Source organism: Anopheles darlingi, chromosome 2, assembly GCF_943734745.1.
Source record: "Anopheles darlingi chromosome 2, idAnoDarlMG_H_01, whole genome shotgun sequence".
Lineage (NCBI taxonomy): Eukaryota > Metazoa > Arthropoda > Insecta > Diptera > Culicidae > Anopheles > Anopheles darlingi.
Genome location: NC_064874.1, coordinates 30,862,802 through 30,886,700, shown reverse-complemented (window position 1 = coordinate 30,886,700; position 23,899 = coordinate 30,862,802). Strand labels below are relative to the sequence as shown.

The 23,899-nt window shown below is 48.8% G+C and overlaps 2 protein-coding genes across 4 annotated transcripts in view; one reads left to right on the top strand and one right to left on the bottom strand.

The window, feature by feature from the left end:
- Positions 1–1,203, bottom strand: part of LOC125948786 (uncharacterized) — a 154,945-nt gene extending 153,742 nt beyond the window's left edge. The window contains exon 1 of one of the 3 annotated variants that reach the window (XM_049675180.1): positions 1,117–1,203. The gene's annotated coding sequence lies outside the window, so the exon portion shown is untranslated. Of the gene's footprint in view, positions 1–847 lie in introns of all 3 variants that reach the window. The other 2 variants (XM_049675179.1, XM_049675181.1) reach the window with 2 other exon arrangements.
- A 4,237-nt stretch (positions 1,204–5,440) lies between these two features.
- LOC125948790 (WSCD family member AGAP003962) overlaps positions 5,441–23,899 on the top strand; it is a 32,205-nt gene continuing 13,746 nt past the window's right edge. Inside the window, exon 1 of the mRNA XM_049675193.1 lies at positions 5,441–6,081. The gene's annotated coding sequence lies outside the window, so the exon portion shown is untranslated. The remainder of the gene's footprint in view (positions 6,082–23,899) is intronic.

The window sequence follows — 23,899 nt, the reverse complement described above, 5'->3', positions numbered from 1 at the left end:
TCGTGAGAGATCGCGCAACACACGCACACACACACACACAGCCGCGTTGACAAACAACTTGGCGGCTGCGACAACTGGAGCCGTCGATCGAGTGGTTGATCTGCAGTACTTCACAGTTACGGTTCGTGTCACTTGGCGGCGAGCATGAAACATTGGAATGCTGTGGCTAGTGCTGGATGCTGTCCCTCCCTCCTTCCCCCGGGATGCATCTTGCAAATTACGCGATCAACTCCGCATCCGCACACCGAAAAAGGGGTTCATGTTTGTTACCATCTTTAACTCATTACTTCACCTCAAACGGCGGCACAAATGTAGATGAAACAACGGGCAGACAGTGTGACGGACAACCAGACAGCCAGCCAGACAGAGCAAACCGTCAGGTCTAAGACGGTGAAGCAATGGCGGTGGCTGCGAGTGGGGTGGGTGGCTGTTGGACGAATGGATTCGCGCATAAATGCAGCATAAAAAACGCCACGCCACGCCACGACTTCATCACCATCACCATCAGGCACTCACACACAGCCAACATAGCACACCAGCACACCAGGCAGGCTGTTACCAGGGCAACCTTCAGCAGCAACAGCGACAATCCCCGGGCCGGTCTTGGACGCGACTTCGCGCAAAAGAACCGGTAACCCCTTGTTGGACACTTTCTTGAGGGAGCTTGAGGGGATCTTTAAAGGTACCCCCTTTCAGGAAGGGGGAGAGGAAGGTGGAAGGTTCACACACGGAAGCGAACCCGTTACAGGGCATCCGAATGCGGGAATGCGGGAATGCGAAGAGGAAGCAACAGCAGCAACAACAACGGCGAGGGAAGACGTTGCTGTTGTTTCCCTTTCAAACTCACTCGATCCAAGCGCGGAAACGGTGACGGCGACGGCGACGGCGACGGTCTACGGTGTTTGATCCACAGACAGGCCCACACACACACACACACGCACAATCGAGTTGCGGGGTGGGGGGGGGGATTGTTGTTGATTTTGTTTTCTTCACGCACTCTCTTTCTCTCTCGCTTTCTCACTTTTGCTCACTTTTTTTTGTGCGTTTGTTGTTTGCTCCATCCAGCCACCCTCTTGCCACCCTCGTACCACCACCCACTGCCACCCTTTCACTCACTCAGCCGATATGTTGCGATATCAAAAGGGGCAACGGGACACCCGTATACACACACACACACACGCACACACGTACGTACGTCCGGCTGGGTGGGGAGACGACCGTCCGTTCGGTGACACGTTCTCAGCGAAACTGAGAAAAATGGTTCGATGTTGATGGGGTTGGAGCGCCATGCGCTGCGGCTCCATCGTCATCATCATCATCATCGTTGTCGATGCTGCTGCTGCTGCTGCTGCTGCTGAGAGTAAATCTCCCACACACACCGGCCCCCAGCACGAGAAAGAGAGAGAGAGACTGGGAGCACAAGAGAGCGAGAGAGAGAGAGAGAGAGAGAGAGAGAGAGAGCTTCGGTTGGAGTCAAGCTCTCGCGTTGCGTGGAGCAATCATTTTTGAGACAACACAAACTTTCTCTCTCACCACATCATCGGGTGGCTTGGATGCTCTCCCGTCCAAAGGGGCAACATCGTGCGTCGTCGTCGTCGTCGTCGTGGAGTCTCGCTTCTTGGAATGTTGTTTACGTTTTCTCTCCTCGAACGGTGCGTCGCTTTTCCTTATTCGCTGCTCGCGGGATGAGCAAGGGGGGGCCGGTCAATCGGTTGGACTTGGCGGATGGATATCTGTTGCGCCGTCGATGGTGGCTCCATCGACCATCGAGTAGAGCGGCTTCTCGGCCCTAGGATGGCATATGATTATGTGCGTAGCAAGGTGATAGGGCGCCCACCATTTCACCTGGTCTGGTGGAATGGAGCCACCAAAACTGGCCAGAAGGTCTCGGTAACATGAAAATTCTCTGGTTTTTCAGCTTGCTTGCACTCGGTACACGGGCTCGGCAAACGTTCTTCGCTCATCGTGCCATGACCATGAAGGCGGAGGGCAGTCCGGTGTGTTTACCTTTCCGTTTTGCACCGCGCAGCGTTAACAGATTCTGCCAACAGTGGGTTTACCACCCTCCCTTGAGCTGGAGCGATTTGTGACGTGAAAACGACTCCGTCCGGTGAAGGGACCTCGGCAACCCCTCCCCGGGGGGATGGGGAGACATGTTGCCTTCCACCCCTGGCGGTTCTCCAGCCCGAACCTATAGAGCTTGGCAACAGCTGAGCGCAAATGTTTGACGCTCGTCGCACAACAAAACGTGTTGCGACGGAGGAGACGACGGGACGGGAAGGAAAGCCCTTCGATTTCTGGACGGTGGAAAGTAGAGGGTTGAACCAGATAGCAATTTGCTCCGACGCTTAACACAATTCAATTTAGCATTCTAATTGACATGTATGGTAAGGTTTGCGGAGTTAAGACGGTTTATGTAAAAATAGTCGTATACATTGCACGTTTGACGCCAGGAAACCGAAGAGATAATGTTTAAACTAGGATCATTTTCTGGACTTCAATAACAAATTCAGAAAATGTTTTCATTAGATTTTGAAATACGAGTTACAGTTCAAGAATTTAAAATTCTAGCTATTTAAAACTTACCTATTTAACAGAACAACGAATGTACTAGTCTATAAGGTTGCAATTGCATTAACAGTCCCTACGCGTTAGTATGTGTGATTTGATTTAGTTTATTCTTTAACTATTCGAAGACAATCTGTAGTTTCGTTATAACTTTTCCTACGTCTACTTTCCCAAGTTCGATCCCAATACTATTCTTTTAAGGTATTCATTTTGAAACTATTGAAAAATTTCCCCAAAATTGATATCCTTTTAATGAACCGTTTGGTTTTCCTTTGAGCTAAGTTTTCCGATTTCTTCTGTTGGCGGTTACTGAGCGCTATCACAGTGACACCCTGTGCCGAGGAATATTGAGCTAAACTGAGCTACGGTCGGAGTGACGGACGAATCACAGGGTTCTCTGCTTTCGTGAATAAACAATAGTGTTGAAATTTTTTCATAAGTTTGCTAATGAAATGAAAATTTAGTGATATAATTATCTGTGCAGTATGTTCGGGCATTTAAAAGTGCGTAATAAAATTTAAAAGTTTATACTTAAAAATGATAAAACTTATAGCATCTTCATCTATACTCGTTAGCTTTATTTGCAGCCCTGGAGTATTGGAAATGTATGCTTGGTAGTATTTATGCGTTATGATAGACCGTTTGAATAATTTTGAACAACCATTTTATGTATTAAAATACTTGTTTCCTTATTTAGCCTAATGTTTCCATCATATATCGTGCAATTATTTTGTTTCAATCGAATCATAGATTCAAATGATTTTTTTTTTAATTATATCGTTTATGAATTTGATAGAAAATTTATACTGATAAAATAAACAACTAGACTACTATTTTGCCTACAATATTTCATAGATGATATATAATACCTTTTCCATTATCGTCAATACTAAAGAAATCTAAAAAAAAACTTATACTTTATGTAAGATGAGGAAAAGTTACTATATTTATCGACAAAGAGAAATATATTATTGAAAGGAAGCCTTCTATAGATCAATAAATAAAATTTTAAATAAAATATTCAAATTTGCTGCTAAACCGTAGTACATTAATTTTAACATTTTGAAACAAACTTATGTCACAAAAACTGAGGTAATACACGATTAACTGAATAAGTTAAAACGCATTTCCTTCTACACTAACACCAACCTCGTACCACACCGTGGTAAAGGCAGCCCACGCCACGCGAGAACACTCCCCGAATGCAACCGTTCCTTCAAAGAACGCCCAACCCAGTGTGGTATGTAGGTCACTGTCGTCGCGCTCCACTCGGAAGCTGTTATGGAAGCAATGGTTGTAACTCTAGAAAAAAGAAATATACAAAAAAAAGCAGAGGACGTGCCGCGATGGTCTGGCCGTTCTCTGGCCGTTACTACACACAACTTATTCGCCCAAAAACCCAACCCCTAAGCCGCAGATATAGTGAGCATGTTTGTAGCAGTAGCTATTACCGTACGACCGCACGGCTTCGGATTCTTTTTCGTTGCTTTTCTACTTATGCGAAGTGTTCGTATACCACGTAGCTGATAAGTACACAGTGATTTGCATAAACCGTTTCGAGAAGCACATAAGCAATCCCGAACCATGTTCGTATCACAAACATAGTTTTTTACTATTAAATCCCCCTTTATTCGAAATACTTTTATTAACATAAACCGCTTCATAGCCCTAGCTGTAAGCATTATGATTTAGCATTCATTGTATAATATTTACAGAAACAAATACTTCCGTCGCTTGCTCCATTTTAACAGCAAATACTTACTTAATAACTATAAATCAAAAGAAGTAAATACCGCTCAAAACCAGCAATATAATTGATTCTTAAACAAAGCAAAAAAGCGAATTTTCCTAACCTTCCTCAACACCATCGTCGACAGAAAAGGGAAAATGTTGCCCATTTGTCCACCGTCAGCACCTGCTGTGCACGGTAAACGAAGATCCATTGGCGTTGCCTGGTGTCATTACCGGGCTGTCCGTATTGCCGGCATGCTCTCCTGCTAAGTGGTCACAGCAGGAGGTGTGATGTTGCATTTGAATTTTGAAATCCACCTTTTCACGGCTCGCAACCCGCGTAACCAAGCGTGCTGACGCACGTGTTTGAGTGTGTGATGCTCTGTTTCGCCACAGTCTAGGCTCCCATACAGCCGCACGTTCGATAGCGAAAACAAACGACTATGATACGGATACGGACGCTAGGACGAGCCCATACCATACACCGCCAACACCAACATCATGAGTCTGGCGAGTGCTGGTGTGCGAGGACGCGAAAAACGTGCGCACGGAAAATCGGTTGCCAAACACGCGTACGGAATGGTTCTCACCAACACCACTCTGGCAGCTAGTGGCGTCCGAAAGGGGTGCGTCGGTTGCGAGTTTTGCAAAACCGATTTTCCACCGATACCACCGTACCAGCGGACAGTGCGGCGTCGAACCTTAGGCGCAAGGAACCTGGGAAATATTCACCATCCTTCCTTCTTTGTGTCCTTTTCTTCTTGTTATATAAACTCATTATTATTTAGGCAATTATGATTTAATTTATCTGTTTTAATCCATAAATTCCCATCCATTTTGTGCATTGCATTACTAACAAAACCCCCGCTTGGAGGTTTATCCGTACGATAATGTGCAGCACTGTGGCCGCCTGGCGATGCGGCGTCTCCATCTTCGCCCTCTGCTTTGGGTGGATGGGCGCCACAGAGGCCGTAAACAGAGAACACTCAAAGTACGCAAAAACCATCCAATGGATCGCTGTATTAGTGACGACCGAATCCAAAAACCCGAACACCCAGATCGGCCGTCTCCGTGGCCGAGGGATGAAAACTCGACTTCGGCCCAAACGCGATTTTCCCGTCGATGGCAAACAGCACAGCACAGCACACAGTGGGTGGTTGTTGGCAGGCTGGCAGGCCGCTACTTGCCGTTCGGTTCCCATACTTAGTGTACTCCCAGTGGTAGCCTTGAGTAGATCGTTTGCACGTGAAGAGCGTTCTGGCGGATGGACTGTGGACCGCGAACCGGACTGATTGTGTCACGGTTTGGTGGATTCTGTGCCGTCTCCCTCGCTGGCGCCACCACACCAGTGCTCTTCCCAACGCCACATCGGGAGTGGTCCACGCGATTACGTCGCTGCGATTAGGATAGCTCGCGTAACAGAAAGAAAAGCACGCGCCAGTGCGATAAAGGCGTTCTTGGGGAGTAGTGTTTCGTGTATGTGTGTGTGTGTGTGAATCTGTGTGCCTGTTTTGCAACCGGAACACCGAAGACCTGAGGCCAGAGATACCGCCCCAAGCGAGCGCGCGCACACGCTCGTGTATTGGTGTGTGAGTGTCGAAGCATCCGAACAAGCAGGAAAAGGATTCTGGAAAGCCAACCTCAACACCATTGCCTCCTATCTGGATGTTGCGGAACCGATGAACTGTCAACTTATCACCTGACGTCCTAGCCTAGCGTTTTGTTTACGTTCCGACCGGATTCCGAGTTTAGGAACGACAAAAGGACGCCCGGAACCGTAAGGTAAGCTGAGCGCCGAAGGCGTCAATGCCATTTATTTATCTGACACGTCGCCTTGTTACTACAATCCGGATGTTTGGTGGATGTAACACCGAGACACAAAGGTCTGCCGCAAAAAGGGATGATTCGCTGCAGGAGGAGGCACCGGGTTGTGGTCGTGGATGCTCTTGCGCATCACGTTCTTCGCGAAAGTCAACCAACCTTCGACCCTCCAACCATGGCAGCATTCGAACGCTGCGAACGGAACGCTGGCGCTGTTCGTTCGTCCTCGTCTTAACTATGTAGCTCGAGTGTCTTCGAATGTTTGGCATGCTGCTCTCGGATGCTGCTCGCAATGTGATATGAATGAAGGGTGCATCTCCGGCAATCGGTTCGATTGATGCCGCCATTGATTGATCACTGTTTGGTATCCCGGGGACAGCGAATCCTCCGCTACGCTGTTTGCTGTCAAAAGAAAATCCAGTTCGCCGTTTAGAAGAGTCTGCACTTAAGACTTAAGCGTTAATTTACGCCTTAATTCGTCTATGACAATGGGAGGCCCTCGGTGTCCTTCAAAGTGTTCAGCGTTTGCTCGGCAAATCCACGGCAAACAATCTCTACCGAGGCACCTGTTTAGCGCTGCCGGGTTTTGTTTATTTCTGCCAACGCCTTTGCCCTTTTTTTTACTGCACGCGCCGTGAAATCGGAATCGAGACCGCACGGACAGAGCTTCGGAGCTTCTTACCTTACCGAGGCCACCAAAACTTCGAAGAAATCGTGTTATCGATTTGCAAACCGATACCACGGACACCCGATACCGTTCCGAAGGGGGGCAACCGGCACCCTTTGCAAGCGATGATGATCACAACTGTACGCCATGGTGGTGTGGCTCGTCCCCATTTGTTTGTTCGGAAGGAGAAGGAGGTTCGGAGGGGGTTCGAGGCCGGAGGTTTTTACTATCCTTTTGGTTCCCTTTTTGATTTCTACATTCCGGTCCGGGTTTGCGTTCGTGTGGGAATGATTATGAAGATGTGCCGGCAATGGCCATCGGCATTACCAGTGTCAGGCGCCGCCATTCGCTATTTTAGTCTCGGTGGTGTTTACCGCGTGTTGCAATTTCAAAATGTGTTCCCATTCTCACTCAGTGCTGTGATAGTGGTGTCCCCCTTCCCGGCGGGGTGGATGCAGTTGCACCGCTAAGCCGCCGAGTGATTGCTCAATGTTCTGTTTTCTCTCGTTAACTAGGTTGACATTCTAGTGCGTACTTAGAGGGAATGCGTATGTCGTTTTTATGATAGAAACATAAAAGCTAAACACAATAGTTTGTGATTATTGGTGCAATATAATTTCTTAACGTAACACCAGACGTATTCATTCAAACCCCTGGGTTTATTAACTTACACATTTTTGTAATCATTTAGCATGTCTTTGGTCTCTTAATAATTCAAATATTTAATCGCCAATGTATAAAATTGTTTCTCACTGTTATATTTTGATTCAAACATTTTAATAGAAATTACGCATTCTCTAATTTGTCGCCTAGTATCACACAGTATTAGATTAGTTATATTATGGTTTGTAATTTGTAATGTCGTAAAGTGATTAAGTTAAAAATGTATGTCCTCTTCAATTAATGGCTCATTTTGCCTCAATTTTAGAGTTCATTTTACGTGTTTCTACCTCAACTGAACACAAAACATGACAATTGAAACGAATGTTTAAAACACATTAATTATCTAACACAAATAATGATATTTTTCTTAAATTAAGTTTTCCATTTCTTAACACTGTAATCTATTTTATGGCCTTGTTTGTTTAAACCACCATCCCCTTAGTTTACTTGAAACGCGCAACTCCGCTGATCATCTCTACGTATATCCTCGCTGTGCCGACTTCGGCCACCCAGGGTAAGGATTCAATCCCATCAATCATACGCGACCGGGAACCAAATCGATTCCTTGGTCCTCCTACCAAGGCCGCAAGACGATTCACCATCCTTACGCCGCAGTAATAGTACTGCCTAAACACACACACACACACACACACACACACACACACACACAATGCCAAACAGCCGGTTTCACTTTCACAGCCCACTTCCGCCGTGAGGGTCTTATCTACTCGAAGCAACAGCAAACACCGAACAACGATTTTACGGGAGCCCAAAATGCACCGTACCACCAGGGTACGGGTTCCAGCGGTTCCAGCGTTACGGTTTAACCTGAGCATGTATGTACATGTTAGTGAAAGTAACTGTTTATTTTGACTTTCCCTCTCGCGGCTTTCATGATTCCGCGGCCGCGAAGTCCGCGCACCGGGAACCCCCGGTACCGGAAGGATCTGGGAAGGAAGTCAAACAGAAGCCAGTTTCCGCAGAAAGCCTCCAGGCGCGAAGAGACCCGCGTTAGCGGAAGAAAACTGGAAAATGGAAATCTGGCAGCAAACAACCGAGCGACCGAGCGGTGCCGAACGGTTTGCCATCTTGGTGTGCGCTCGATGCGTCTTATTCCTTTCGGATGTTTTTCGGTTTGTTTTATGATCTACCGGCGCCACAGAGACAGAGCGATAGAAAAAGAAAGAGAGACAGAGAGACAGAGAGCGCGCACGTGGGAGAGATCCTTGATGAATGATGGAGGCGCCGAGGAGTGATTGTGTGGGAATTCAGGGAAAACTTTTTAAGGATGATTTATTTCCACGAAGTATATGCCCATAGACACACTTACACTCACGAAAGCACAAACAAATACGGACAAAATGGCTGCCAGAATGTGTTTTCCTGTTTTATTGGTTTCACTCGCCATCGTTATGCTCATTCAGCAGCGATTGTGAATCCAGCGATCTCTGGAAGGAGTGACGGCCGAGATAAACCCGGACGGGATATCTAACGGGGAAAACGAACAACTAACAGATTGATATCTGAAAAGCGCGAAGCGAGTTCGAGTTCGAACTTTTAAAAGCGGCTTCATTAGCGATCCTCATACGGTTGCTTCCGGTTTATCCGCAGGGTTTCTTGCTTTTTTATTATTTCATGTTCGAATCATTATCCGCCCCGATTCAATCTCCTTCAATCAGCGTTTCCTGTTGTGGCGAAGAGCGAACGGGAAGGGAACGGGATAGCATAGCATTTCCGTGCTCCTTCCCTTGGGAGCATTGTCTTGTATGCCGTTCCGCCGTCGTTTTCGCAATTTCGATTTTGGTTCGCAGGAAGGCAGCGCGGGGAGGGGAAGAAAGAGGGGGAAGAGTTTAATTTTTCATTTCACAAAATGAAGATTCATCTCGATGAGTGCCCCAGGCCAGGTTCGATTCTAGACTATTTGGCGAGCCTTGGGGCCATTCGCTCCACGTGCCAGCGAGTCAGTGGCCACAGCTCGAAAGAAGGCTTCCGGACACACAACCGAACGTTGCTTCATTGTCATCTCTCGCTCTCTATCTCTCTCTCACTCTCTCTGCTCCTTTTTGATTCTCATTCTGTCTCCATTTTTTTGGGGAGGAAATTAGTCTCTTGGGACGCAGACCATTTCATCTAATGTGAGCGCATTTGCCGGCGTACAACCACCAGGGACGGATGCGGTTGCTAAGCTAATTGGCATCCAGGCGACCAAAATCGACCGATCGCTGAACAGGAGGAAATGCATTCCCCCAACATGCGGACTCGTGCGGTGAACATTCCAAATACTGCATCGCTTGTTTAGATTGGTTACGGTTTCACGGCTTTCCTGGTGAACTTCCTGGTTCGTCTAGGATAGCCCGGGTGGACAATCGAATCAGGGCAATCTTAGGGCAAAAGCAATTTTGCAGCTCAAGAGACTTTCATCCCGATGCTGCTTATGCACTACTCGGCCACACTAATTATGGCTGCAGATTGCAATTAAAACTAGAACAACCCATCCGACGTACACCTCGTTCGGCCGGGCGCCCTTGCTTTGGATGACTTTTCGAGGTGAGTTCTGCGGATTGGCATCATCAATTACTGCTGCCAACCGAGATCCGCTCGACGGAGTTTTCTTTCCACGGAATCGAAAGGTCAGAAGGTGCCCGGTTCTGTTCAAAATCCTTGGAGCCATCCGAACCCTTGCACTTCAGCGACGTGAAACGATACACTCGTCTGCCCTTTACTCTGGTACTCCGCGGGGAAAGTATAATTAGATCACCTGCGGGTGTTCCTGCGAAACATCAGCCCCGAAACAGTGATCTCCGTTTGGCCGTTCCGAGCGATAATCAATACCGTGTATCAATCAAGCCAGATTGAGGACCGTTGTCGCGTGCTTTTTAAGGGAAATCTGAACCACGAGGAGCACTGCAATAAATCTGAGATTCTCACTCTCGACCTTTCTCTCTGGGAGATCCAATGTACACGGGATTATCCTGATTCGGTCAATTCTAACGAACAATCCAAACCCATGACTCTAAAAGCCTTTATAAAAGCAGAAGAGATGACTATGCTAATGATGAATGTCCGCAAAAAAGGCCAGCATCCCAGGCATCCCAGAGTGTCCTCTGCTCTGCTAAACGCTTACACAATGCTACGACAAACGAAGCTTCCGACCGGCACGATAATGAACCCCTTTTCACGAGCATTTCGGTGTGTTGTTTGAGTAAACTGGTCGGATGCTGCAATGCCAACGAACGGAACGAAGGATGAGGGAAACAACTGTACCCCTCGAGGTCATGCGAGAGTACCCCTTACCCCGCACAGTTTTACGGCAAAGCGAACCCAACGGCACCATAATTCGATTGTTGAATGTGCTGGAAGCAGCAAACTACTCGTGAAAAGTTGGTGCTTTATCCTTAATGCGCCGGGCTTGTCCCTTGGCTGACAGAGGCAGCAGCAACGGTAGAAGTAGCAGCATCTTCCGGATCGTTGCTTCACTTTCCACGGTGCTATGGCGAGCGAAGGTAAATCGGGAAATCGAATCGGCTTCAAATATATGTCTCGGTGTGTTTGTGTACTAGATAGCGAGTACCGCATTCCGGTGGAGTGCTTGTATTTCATCCTTTCTACGGTACTGTGGCCCTTCGCTTTCCAAGCACCTCTTCAACGATGGAGCCATGCTGCAATTGTTGAAGTGATTGTGATGTACTCAAGGTGACGAGCAGGACGAGCGACCAGCAGCGAGGACCTCCCATGGTCGCTGGTGATTGCGGAGACAGGGCTTAGTTGCCACTGGAAACACGAAATGCAGATAAAGAAGAAGGCCGAGAAACGTTTAGATCCACGTTGCTACGGCTACCGGAGCTATGGAGAGCTTACCTTGGGCCTTAATTCAACGAGCGACGGCTAAGCTGAGCTAAAACGGAGGGAATGGGAAGGTTCGCAGGTCGCGCGGAACCAAGTGGATCAGGTTGCATACACATTATCGGCGGCGATGTAATGAGATTGGACAAAAAACAACCAGATTAAGTTTTCCCCAGGAACGTCTATCCGTTCTAATTGCTACTAAACCAGTTTTTGGGGGGGGGGTCGGGGGCATAGAAAATACAAAACAATCCGGTCGCGGCCATTCCATTCCTTCCAGGAGTCCTTCTCGAGCCCTCCTCCCTTGGGTACGCGCTTACTAACCAACAGCCGCTGGCGAACGGAATACAACTTCTTAACATTGATTGACACTTGCACTAACTACTGGTAGCGAGCGATTGGCGAGAAGAGTTGTTGATTCCATTCCCGGGTGTAGTGCGAAAGTGCGTGCGGAAACGGAAATGGAGGACGGACGGACCAGAGACCAGGAGACATTCCAGCCGTCCCTGCACATTGCCACGGAATCGGAATTCATCCGGTCCTCGCCACTCGCCGAGATTCGGTTACCGCTAATTTGATTTACTCGGCATGCCGAAAGTCAAATATTTATTTTTGGATCACTTGGACTTGGACTCGCCGACGACGCTGCAACGGTCGTCGGCGTTGCCGGCGGTCCAGCAGCCCGGACCCAAACGACCCGCTGACCTTGATACATCTCGTTTCGCGTGGCGTAGCGATGGTCGTGGACCTTAGCATCAAATTGAATAATGTTCCGTTTTCCTTACTTCACCCTAGGACGATACAACGGATACCATCGGTTCAGTGCGGTGGGCGACATACTGGACGATGTTGCTTTGCAGTAGCCACGTGTGTCTAGTTGAAGCTTCTGGTGAATGCCATGATGGGATGGTTTCTATCCCAAAACGATACCGAAAGTACTGAGTGTTGCAATACGCTTCACAAAGCGTTACTCGGAATTCAAGCCATTCAGTTAGAGGACCTGCCAAACGAATGCAAAGACGTCAGTCAACCATCATGCCAACGTCCGCTTCCGCGATAGGGACACCGCGTGCATTCTGCGTTGACGGACTGAACGGGCGGACGCTTCGGCGAAAGAGACCGTTGAATAATCATAACCTTGCGGGTTTGCAGCGCTTCGGCAGAAAGGATTCAGTATCAATTGAACTTACATAATGTGTTGCATCATTAATTAACCAGACTGCATTCTGCCATCGATACTCTTCAGTTACCAAGTCAACTCCCGTCCTCTACTTCGACTCCTTCTCTTACTCTCTCTCTCTTTGTCTTGTGCTGCTTGGAGTGATTGGAAATTTTTAGTTGAAAATCAATATCCAGTACCTGTTCATAACAGGGTTCGTTCCAGTGCCGGCAGTGGCATCCGGAGCATTTGGCTGCCGTACCGATGGCGTACCAATCCTGGGGTGTATCCTGGCTCCTCATGCGCGTCCCTTGGTGCGCGTCCCAGCTGACTACCTTCCCGATGGGCAACGCGACAAGACATGAGCCTCATCTCGCTCACTTTGACAAGGCACATGAACAGGAATTCCATGTCCCTTTGGGCGTGTCGGGTTAGCTGCAAGCCGTGCGACCGCGAATGGAGTGGCCTTGGGTTTGCTTCCATGTGAATGTACCCCTCCTGCCCTGCGCCGCCTTCTCGCGGCTACACCTCACAGTCATTACACACTCGATGTGCCGTATAATAGTTTGCCGTTTGGAGCCGGAATGTTAAAATAGGCTCAACTCCTCCCCAGATTGGCGGCCCCTTTGCCGGCATGTTACGTGGACAGATTGACAGCGTTGGTTCGAGCGGACCATGCGCTGCGGACGATGCGCGTCAAGTGGAAACCCACCGGCATTCCAAGCACCAGAACAAGCGCAGCTGTGTAGAATGCAGCTGCAGGCATAGTCCTAGACTGCCTATATCTCCCAGCAAAGCGAACCCCATTAGCCCACACAATGATCGTCCACAAAATGGAAACGGTTTCTTCCCATCTCGCCGCCCGATAGGGCCCACCCGGAAATGCACACGGAAGTTCGAAAGAATCTCATTTTGACAGCTGCCGGTTGCTATGCAACTGCAGCTGCGGTTATTTGATGCACGGTTTTACCCTCCACAGCATCAGCTCCGTTTGCTCCCTGGTGTTGGCGAATTCGGTCAAAAAAACACACGGAGAGGGGTTTGTGGTCGCCTGGTTGGTTTCCATTTCCTCTCAATTTACTCTACACACACACACACACACATACACGCGCGGATGCCGAATTTATGTTCGCCAGTTCGCAAGCTTCTGCAGGGGAGTGAGGTGGGGGAGTCCCCTCGTGCCGCGCTGCTGCTGCTGCTGCCGGCGTCAACTCTATTCTATTTATCGTTCCGTTTAGAACCGCGTGCTGGCGCTGGCCCCGAAAAAAAAACTACAAATCAATATCCCTCCACCGGAACAGAATGTTTACGTTCGAAACTGACTGGCTGGCCGAGGCAGAAGAAGAAGAAGAAAACGCAAAAAAGGTGCCGCAGCATCTGGTCGTATTATATATTCCCGACTTTTTTGTTGTTGTTGTTGCTGTTGTTGCCCTGTGTCATGTTGTCTGTGTTCCCTGCCTTTGAGATGTTTGCTTTCCGTTCGAAGGAACGCAGAACGGGATGAACGCGGTGTGGTGGGTGTGGGGTGACACTTACCACCCTTTTCCACCACCACCACCATCCAGAGCCAGCAGCAACTGTTTCAGATGGTGTGTACCGGGAGTACGCATCGGTACACTCGTCACCATATCAAACCCAAACACACAGACACATGTCACTGTTGGAACGCGCTGTATGGGTCGCTTTGAAACCGATTGCAGCTGACGTTAGTTGACGGAGAATCTGACTTTGCCCAACTATCGGAATCGAAACCCTGGGGGGAGGGAGCACTGAAAGCGATTCTCCATTTTTCTCCTTCTTCCTCCCCCCCTTTTTCACGCATGAAAAATGCCCCAAAAAATGGCGAACCATTTCCGAGCCAAGCTGTTACGACACCGGCAGCGGAAGCATTGATTTGAAGAAGAGTGCATGTGTGTTAGTATGTGTGTGGGTGTGTTTGGCGGGAACTGGCGCACCAAAAAGGGCAGCGGTGTGTTGCATAAACAAATTGCCGATGCCGAGGCCAATCGCAGCACACAAAAAACAAAAAAAAACTGGCAGAGCACAATCTCGCCGGCGTGTCATTGTGTTGTACGCGGTACGCGACCGGGATCCGCGCCATTCGTCAGCTATCCAATGGTTCCGTCCTCCGTTCGGCGTTCTTACCAGCACAATGTGAAGTCCCCGTGTGTCAGTAGTCCTTCTGTGCGTCCACTGTCCGTGGTTCCGTGTGACAATGGGTCGTCGCCATCGGTGTTCGCCCAGCACCGTGGTCACCGAGCAACAACCGAGCAACGTTTCACCGGACCGGACGCGGACCCGCTCCATTGACAAACACTCAGCCAGACTCGGGGCAGCTGGCGCAAACCGGAGCCGAGCTAAATCGCGTTACAATCGCCAGCAAATGGAGCGGATTCTTTATTTACCGAGCAGTTGCTGTGCTAACATATATGCTCCACAAGCATAGCGGCGGCATCACGGACAGCATGAATGGCGAGTACGCGACCAAAACGACGTGGTGGCACGTTCGCTGACCAAACAAAGCCATTTTTCCCCCAAACAATCGCACTACGCACTAGGTCGAATGAAGATGAATAACATTTACTACGCTCACTGGCTCGCTGGTCGGCTGGCTGACTGGTTGATTGGCAGGTTTGTTGTGGTTTAGATCCGGACACTGCTTGCTTACTTCCTTGAATTGTGGCCTTGATTATTGGTAACTTCCGGGTGAAAAATATGCGACATACGATCACCGACACAGAGATGAATCATACATTGTTGTCCAGTAGTGTTTCCAGTGCAAATACCCGATACAACGTAAATTGGTTAAACGGCCAGCGGTAATTACCGTACAGCAATTAGCTAATGGAATGATCCCCCAACCCTTCCCTTCATTGCTAATTGCTGCGCATAATTACTTTTCACACATTGAAAAACAGCAACCGATTCCCGTGTCTGTCTCTGTTGACAAACTGAACTTGCTGCAGCAGCAGCAAGGACACACTCTCCATTACTAACTAGAGCGTGACAGCCAGTCAGTTAGTCAGTCAGTCGTCCCTTTGGAACCAAGGCCATACATGACACGGCGCAATCCGGATCGCAATCGCAAAAAACGCGAGAAAATTAATGGCGAAAAAATCTGCGCCTAAAGCCATCCATGGCATTTGGCACGCATTCCGCATGATTTGCATAATGCTGTCCTTACAGCAGCTCCATCGCAGTAGCTGGAGGGCCTCTTGAGTTCGCCAGTGGCAATTAGAAGTGAACAAGAAGGATGAAGCACCAGTAATAGCTGCAGTCATTACAATTTACCGTTGAAGAAAGAATCATATTTCTTCAGCCCACCCGATTCAGACACGATTTATGGGCGCGTACGATATGACGACTGACATCATTTACTCAAAGCCCCAACAAGGCGCCTCCATTCCACGATAAGGCGCCTCCATTCCAACCGACCACTAGACCACATCCCACACACACACACACACTCACGGACGCACCTAGCACGCGAGAGCATTAGATTGTCCGTGATGGGATGTTTGATGGCCAAATTGAGTTACACTCTCAATGCTTTGCACAAAACCGTTTGCCAAAACACCAAACGGCCAACAGGGCAAACCAAGCGGAATCCAAAAGCCCGGCATTTATGGCGACCACAACTCGTGCGCACACACACACACACGCACACACACACACACACGCACACACACACTCTTTGCGGTACACAATACGCGCGTTCGCGATCCAAGCAACATCCCAGCAACGTGTTCAGGGTCCTACCTTACCTTCGGGTCCGCACCGCAACCGTAATTAAATCTCCTGCCAACTGTTGGTGGCCAACTTTGCGAGGGCCAAAAGTTGTGCCAGAAAGCCAAACCCCGACGAGGGGTGGTCGCTGGAAGCTAGTGCCAGTGGAGATTGGCCGCCCGTTCGCTCGCTCGCATTCCCTGGTAGGCGGTGGTTTTGTATTCGTAATTTATGAGCATGCCATGGCCACATTCAATTACCCAATATGATCGAAACTTCGGCGACGCACGACATAATGGACGGCAGCATCCGGTGTAACTCCACTGTGGCAACTTGCGTCCCCTGTGTTTGTGTACCCTCACACACACACACACGCGCGCGCACTCCGTTACTGTGTACGCTTGAAGAGTTTATGCAGAAGATAAATGAATTTGGGACTATTTCGCAGTTTCGCTTCATCGTTGGCACCCCCTTCTCCTCGTGCCGCCTCCATGGTCTGTGCTGGCGAGTGTATCAAACCACCAAGGACCACCCACCAACCCACCCATCCATCCATCCATCTACAGCGACGGGTTAACGGTTTACAATCAATCATCATTTTCGTTCGCGATCCGCAACGCCGCGGTTTTTGCGTCCGCGCGTGGCTCAAACCGCGGGAATCGATACTCGTCCTTTTGTAATCCTTTTGACAGTAATTATCTTCATTAAGCCCTTGTCCCTCAACTTCACCAAGCCCGTTTTATCCGGCGTTGGACCAAGAAGAGGATCATTTCGATTCAATATTGATGACGTTGTGGAAGAGATGAACTAACGAGTAGTAAGATATTGCGGCTTCTTTCCCTTGTTGCTAAAGATGTGCACCCCCACCCATCCACCCACCGATGACTGGACATGTTTTCTTTTGGGGAAGCGTATTGTGGTATTCTATGCTCCGTGGTGGTCAGCACAAAAAAGGGGACACCGCACCGACTCACGGCGTGGCATCGATGACCGATGTTTTTGGTGGTCGAACAGCTAATCGCCATTTTCTAAAATTCATTCTTCATATTTTTTTCAACCCCCCACTCCCCAACACAACCTCCTTCTTCTTGGCGTGGCCGAGATGGGTCCAAAAATAAAACCCAACGCATCATTGGTGTCACTATCCTCCTCTTTTTTCCCTCTCTCGCTCTCTATCTGTTCGTCCGCTGACTCTGCATCATTCACTCGGTGTCACATTATTCAATACATTTTGTGACAGAATGGACCCCGTTTCGGATCCCCTCCTCCCGTTGGTAGCCAACCGGATCTCTAGGATGAGATGTTGGTTTTGTTTTTTGTCGGTCCTGAGGGCGCCAGAGCACCAAACGAAATCTTGTCCATCTGCCGGAGAAGGTCACAGTGGATACTGTATCATGCCCCCGGACCCCGCTTCGATCGATCGGAGTGACGTTCGCACCGTTCGTCCAGACGTTTTCGAATTCATTGCAAAAACCTGCCACCGAAACGCAGAGTAAACATATGCACTCCTCGTGCCACACGCGGTGGCGGTGCTGGTGGTGGTGAAATGCTGATTATATTAACAAACACACACTGACACACAAAATGATCAAAATTTATGACCACGAGAACTTCACTGGAATCCACCTTCGGAGAAGCGAGCGACCTTGCTGGCCACCTCGTATGCTGTTTGCGGTGTCCAATCACCCTCCCACTGCTGTCGCTTCTTAACATTTCTCCACTTCGAGCTCGGTGGTGCTCGGTCGTGGTGTTTGAAAGAGAGAGAGAGAGATTGCAAAGCGCATGGCATAAAACACCGACGACCCTCGTCTACGGTCTTACTGTTTGAGATCGTGGAAAAGCATCCTCCAGCCCCCTTCAAAGACGCTCGCGAGCAAAAGTTAGTCGCTCATCAGCATTTCTGAATAAAAGTTTAATGAAATTCATTGAAGTTCATCCGCAAACATCTCGAAATCATCCATCGCTGGCGTTGCGGCACGTGGCCAAAGTAGTAAAGTTCCGTTTTGGTTTGGTCAGGCGGAATCTCGGAATGGGAATCACGGTCAATGGGACGAAGACCGATCGGAATCGGAAACCAGCTACACGGTACAGCATAGCATGGTATCTTGCCTAGTGTGCCCCAAACGAGCCCCCAAACCATCACGCAGCATAACACATTCGGTGAAACATAACTTCGGTGTCCTCGGAGTTCGAGTGTGTTCGCAAGCAATTATTCAACATCCGGTCTCGTGTCGTGTCGCATTGTTCGGAATGGAGGAGTGTTAGGAGTGGTGCACTCATTAACCCCAAAACAGATAGACACACACACGCACACACACACACGCGCGGTGGTGTGCTAGGTAGAACATGCGGTCGTGGCTTTCCGGGTGATAACAGTGGCATTAGCAACCCCAACCCATTCGGGGTTCGTGCGCGCTGACAGGTGATCATGTTGAATAGGAATTTGCAAGGCATTAGCACCCTCCATTGTTGTTGTCATCTCTCTCGGTTGCTCTCTCGTTCTTTCTCTCTCTCTCTCTATCTCCCCTTTTTGAATTATCAATTGGTTCAGCTCACGATCGGAGAATTCCGACGTAGCGCGTTGTTCTATTCGCGATGCAGCTGAATGCAGTTTCCCTTCCTATTCAATGTACATTATTCGTGCTTCACGCCTTGGCTCAGATTGCAGCAAGCTCTTGTACGCCCACCATGGCATCATTATGTGGTCTCCTGTCGATTGTCGGTTTTGCATTCAGCGAGGACTGCGAATCAACTGCTACATTCATGTCGCACATTATTAAACCAATCCGACAATCAAGCTCTCAAGCCGCAGTTGCTAGGAGTCGGGTTTACTGCAGTCTCTTGCCAGCCTGCTATGCCGGGATGCTGCAACTCATCCACAACGCAACCGATCCTAATGAGCGCCGAGAGCGCTACCCGAATTCAATTACGTCATTCCGCACTTACGCAACACCAGCAGCACCAAGCACCCAGCATTAATTGTACCCTCCCGTCTGAACAACGGGTTCCCAGTTGTCGGGGAGGGCCGAGAACAACCCAAATGAATTAGGCTCGGACGCCTGGTCCTTGGTCTGGTGTTGCTTGCGTCTTGAGCGGTGTGCGTGTGGTTGGGTCTGCATTATGTCCATTTTTCTTCGTACAAACAGCACCGACGCAAAACACTGACTGGTGGTTGGGTTTTGTGCGAGCCTTTTGCATCGTCCAGATCGGTCACAGCATGTCGAGTTTTGAGCTGCCGTACACTATCTCACCGCCGCCCGCACCCCTTTTTTTGCGCTCGCACTCGCTGCCATGTTTTATGCCAGAGCGCGGGATCCTTTGCTTCCTTCGGACTTTCGCTCGCTCGCTCGCTGTTTGCTAACCCAGTCCATTCCGTCCATTTGTCATTCCAATTAGAATGGGAATAGCAACGAAGAGGAATGTGTCCTGCGTCTGCTGTTTCTTCTTCTATTTTTTGCTTCCTCAGAACCTCGGATGGTGTGTGTGTGTGTGTGTGTGTGGGGTGGGGTTTTCCGGCCTTCACTCACCGTGGGTGTATCCACGGATATTTTCTTGTGGTTTTGCTCTATTCTGTTTAACCGATATGGCTCAGAACCATAGTCGCCTTTGCAAACAATTCTCGCACAAAAAGGGCTCGCGAAAAAAGAAGCCTTTAACACGCCTGCACCTGTACCTGTACCTGTAGACCGCAAGCATCTGCTGCTCTAGTGTCGGGTTTTGTCTTCAAAACTGGCATAAATTAAACTGGCCCCCGATCGGTACGCACTGTACCTTCAGCTGTTCTGCGGCATTGTGAGCAACTTCTTCTTTCGTGACAAAAAAAAAGGATCTGAAGCGGTTAAATCGCGGCGGCTAAAACTTTCGCCCCAGGTGTCTCGGGCAGGTTCTTTGGACTTTTCCTTTTCCACCCCTCCCAAACGGGGTTTACGGCTGATACCCTTTTTCTTTTTTTGGTGGGATCTTTTTTCGGAGTTCAAAACCTCTCACCGGCGTCTTAAGACGCGTGAGCGCGTTGGCAGAATGCCACAAACCGAATGGCGCCACGCAGAGCGAAGGTAGAGGGAGGGGTGGCCCATTGAACGCCCATCCTGTTGTCCTTCGCGGTTAAATGGTCTAACAATGAACGATGAATTGTCTTTCGGCGCCTACGTTGGCCGTTTGTTATCTGTGGTTATTTCTTTTGTCACGACGATGCCCTGCCGGTGACGGTGATGACGACTGTAAGGACGCCACCACCACGGTGGCAATTATATTGTGTGATTGGAATTGGTTGAATGGTGGTGGGAATGGTGAATATAATGGGGTTACATTCCTTCTGATAAACTCCCTCCATCGCGATTGAGTATTGTGTATTACCGGTTGCTGAAATGGATATTGAATTTGGATTGGGTTTCGATCACTGATTCGCGAACGACATCAACTTCAATCCAGCAGAAAGGGATTGACTGAAAACGGGCGCAAAATCGTATCACCGTGGCGCGATAATTAAAATGGTCTCCCGGTGTGCCCGGTGGCGATGGTAAACTGTTGTTGGTTTTGCCGTTTGGTGGGCGTTAATTAAGCATAACGATCCTCACCCAGCGGACACCCACAGAACCGCATCCGCGTTAACCACAGGGAGGCCCCTGTGCGTACAGCGCAGCATGTCGCAGACCGGCATGTGGTGATGCTTCGTCACCACAGGAAACGATCGGTAACTGATCCCGATTTTTTATGCCAATTTGCCCAACCGTGAAACCGTGGGCCGGTCGTCCATCGATTATCCAAACGATAACGCGAGGTTACTCTAATTATTGATCCACAAATGATGTGGCAATGTTCTGGCCCCTCTGGTCAGGGAACTGTGATGTTGGGAGTTGTAATGTTCGTTCCACCTAGGAAAGGAAAGTTATGTTTTCGACACCTCACGACTCTCGACTATTGATGCTGGAAGTACACACCGACCGAACATATACAGATACAGCGCCGATCAGTTAAATATAGAGATGAATGATGGTGGCGCTGGGATGGTCTGGCACTCCGCTCCGGAGCGCACACCCACCCGCCTGGTGATACTTTGTTGCACAACGGAACAGATATGTTGGACGGCCGAAACGGCACAAACAACAGCATTAATCATCGGCCACGATTCGATGCTCGGTGGGGTGGTAGGATTTTGATGGAAGATGGCGATTTCATACCACCAGGCGGATCGGTGGCATTACTCAATCGATCCCGGAGCGTGTTTCTCGCGTGGTCTGATCTCATCGCGTGGTCGGTGTTGCTTGGTTGCCGTTGGTCAGCAAAAAGGAAGAGCAACTTAATCGTATTATTACGAGCATTTTTATTTGGTTCTTCCTTTGGGAATGATTGTTTTTCTGCGATGATAGCACAAATGTTGTGAACATTTCGAGAACAAAATTCGTGTAGATTTCCGGTGGTTGGTTCGTAATCGCAAATGTGGACGGTTAGAATCGCATTCTATTTCGTACCTTGAGCGTTCGGTTTCGATTTCGGTTTCGTATTTACAACATAGTGAACCTGAATAAGTACTGGAAGAAAATGAAGGAATAGAGCGAATCGAGTTGATTGAGATTAAAAATGTAATGTAAGCAGCTAAGCTATACCTGTAACCTGCCCAAATGAGTATCTCGAGGCCAAATATTTGGCCTTGGCTAAGTATAAGAAATGACAATCAATACCATTTAATTTAATTTACTGCTTACTTTGAAAAGTACTATCAAAAGTGCATCTTTTGCAGTATGTGCATTATTCACGATAGTCTGTCTCTGTATATACGTGTATCAAGTTGGTCTGATGCCTAGTAAAAAAGTGTTAGCTAAACAAAAGGTTAAATATTTTCCCCCGAATGGTGCACCAGTAAAGAATGTGTTGTCAAATGTTGAGACAGATCGGAGTTAAACTCAGAAAGATATTGGGATCCCCGCCCTTCATTAAAAATCAACTCCGCAATCATACTAAATAAGGTTTTTCACACACAAACATAACATCCAATGTGCCGTGTAACTTTACTAAAAGCGATAATAGTAAAGGCTACAAACATTCGGGACAAATTTCTGCCCTCCAGCAAAACTCTCTCTCAATTCGAATAAGTGGTTAAACCCGTCCGTGTATTCAGTTACATTACAATCAATCATGATTTGATGCACAGAAAGGTAAATAATGCGGAAAGAAAAACACATTTCAGCTTGTCCGAAATGAAATGAAAATGTGATTCCATCCATTCCTCAGATTCCAATTCTCAGAGCTACGAATCCAATGTTTACGGCGCCCCGAAGCAAGGAGTTAGGAAATGGTTATCGCATCCCGAATGCCTTACACTTTCCTTTCGCGCTGGTTCTACGAATTAATAAAAATTAAGGTGACACCCCTCAGACTCCCATCCACCGACCAGCGTTCCTATCGCCTTGTGACCATCACCTTCACCACCGTCGTCGACTTTTATCAACGCACCCTAATGGACTCTCTCTCTGTCTCTCCGTTGCTTACCAAACTCTCTTCGCAGGCAACGCAGCAAAAGCGGCAGCAGTCAGGTTTTACCAGCTCGTAAAACCGGACCAGCTGTACTTAATTTCTTATCGGGCTTATTTATGATTCCCTCTGTTTTCATAGTGTTCCATACCACCGGACCGTCATTCTCAGCAAACTTCCCAGCACAGCACACTACGTTGACCACTACACGAGAACCGTGCTCGAGATTTCGTGTATCGTGAACTAGCCGCTGACCTCTTGGAGCAGGCTAGTAGGCGCTTTTGTTTTCACGTTTTTTTTTTGCGTTTTGTGTCCTTCATTACATTTAAGATTAGGCTTCTGCTTCTGTAGCCCGAAACCCCGAAAAAGCGAATTGGGGCGGGGTAATTCGAATGCTAATAAAATGGAAAATGGACCCCTGGGGAGCGGGGTGGGGTGGAAAACGATGATCTTAGATTGACGATTGCCGGTTCAAACCGTTTGAAGGTCGATCGATTGCGAAGGAGCAGGGGCTAGCTAGTTTTTGGGGTGGAAATTTGAATACCCGACGAAAATTGTCGACCTCTGGTAGGTCCCCGTACGGTCGTCCATGAACTTTGGTTGGCAAAAAGCCATCGAAAGTCCTTCCACGAACCACACACCCGTCATACCCTCCGCTGCTGCTCCGTGATGGCGACGGTATGAGCAACGTGCCGATGATGATGGTCCCGTTGTAATACGATCGCCCTGGACACGGCCAACCCTTTCGCCTGGCCTGTACTGGACACTGTGAGCTGGAGGAGGTGGAGGATTCAATAATAAATTTCACTAAATCCGTTCGTGCGTTTCGCACGCTGCTACCCCGTACGTTAGGGTCGTGATTAATATCGAACCATGGAACGTAGTAGCCGGACTGGCAGGCAGGCAGGCAGGAAGGTGGTGCAGAAGCAGCGTCGCCATCGCCATCAGCTCCACCGTCAGCTCGGAAATCGGATATTTAATGTGTGCGCTGCGGATTTCTTGGGGCACGCTGCTCGTAAGATATTCACATCCACACATTCGACCTCTCGAGCAGAAACCGGAGTTCGACGTCCAGCGATGGCACCGCCGAGGCAGGAGTCCACCACACCTTTGACCAGTTCGTGAAAGTGGCTCGCATGGTGGAGGAAAGTTTAGCCTTTGCTTCCCGTACCTCGGTACCGTCCTAACGTGTCCTGGCCCCGCTTCAGATTACGGCCATCGAATGGGCCCCGCTGCTACGTGCCTTCGAA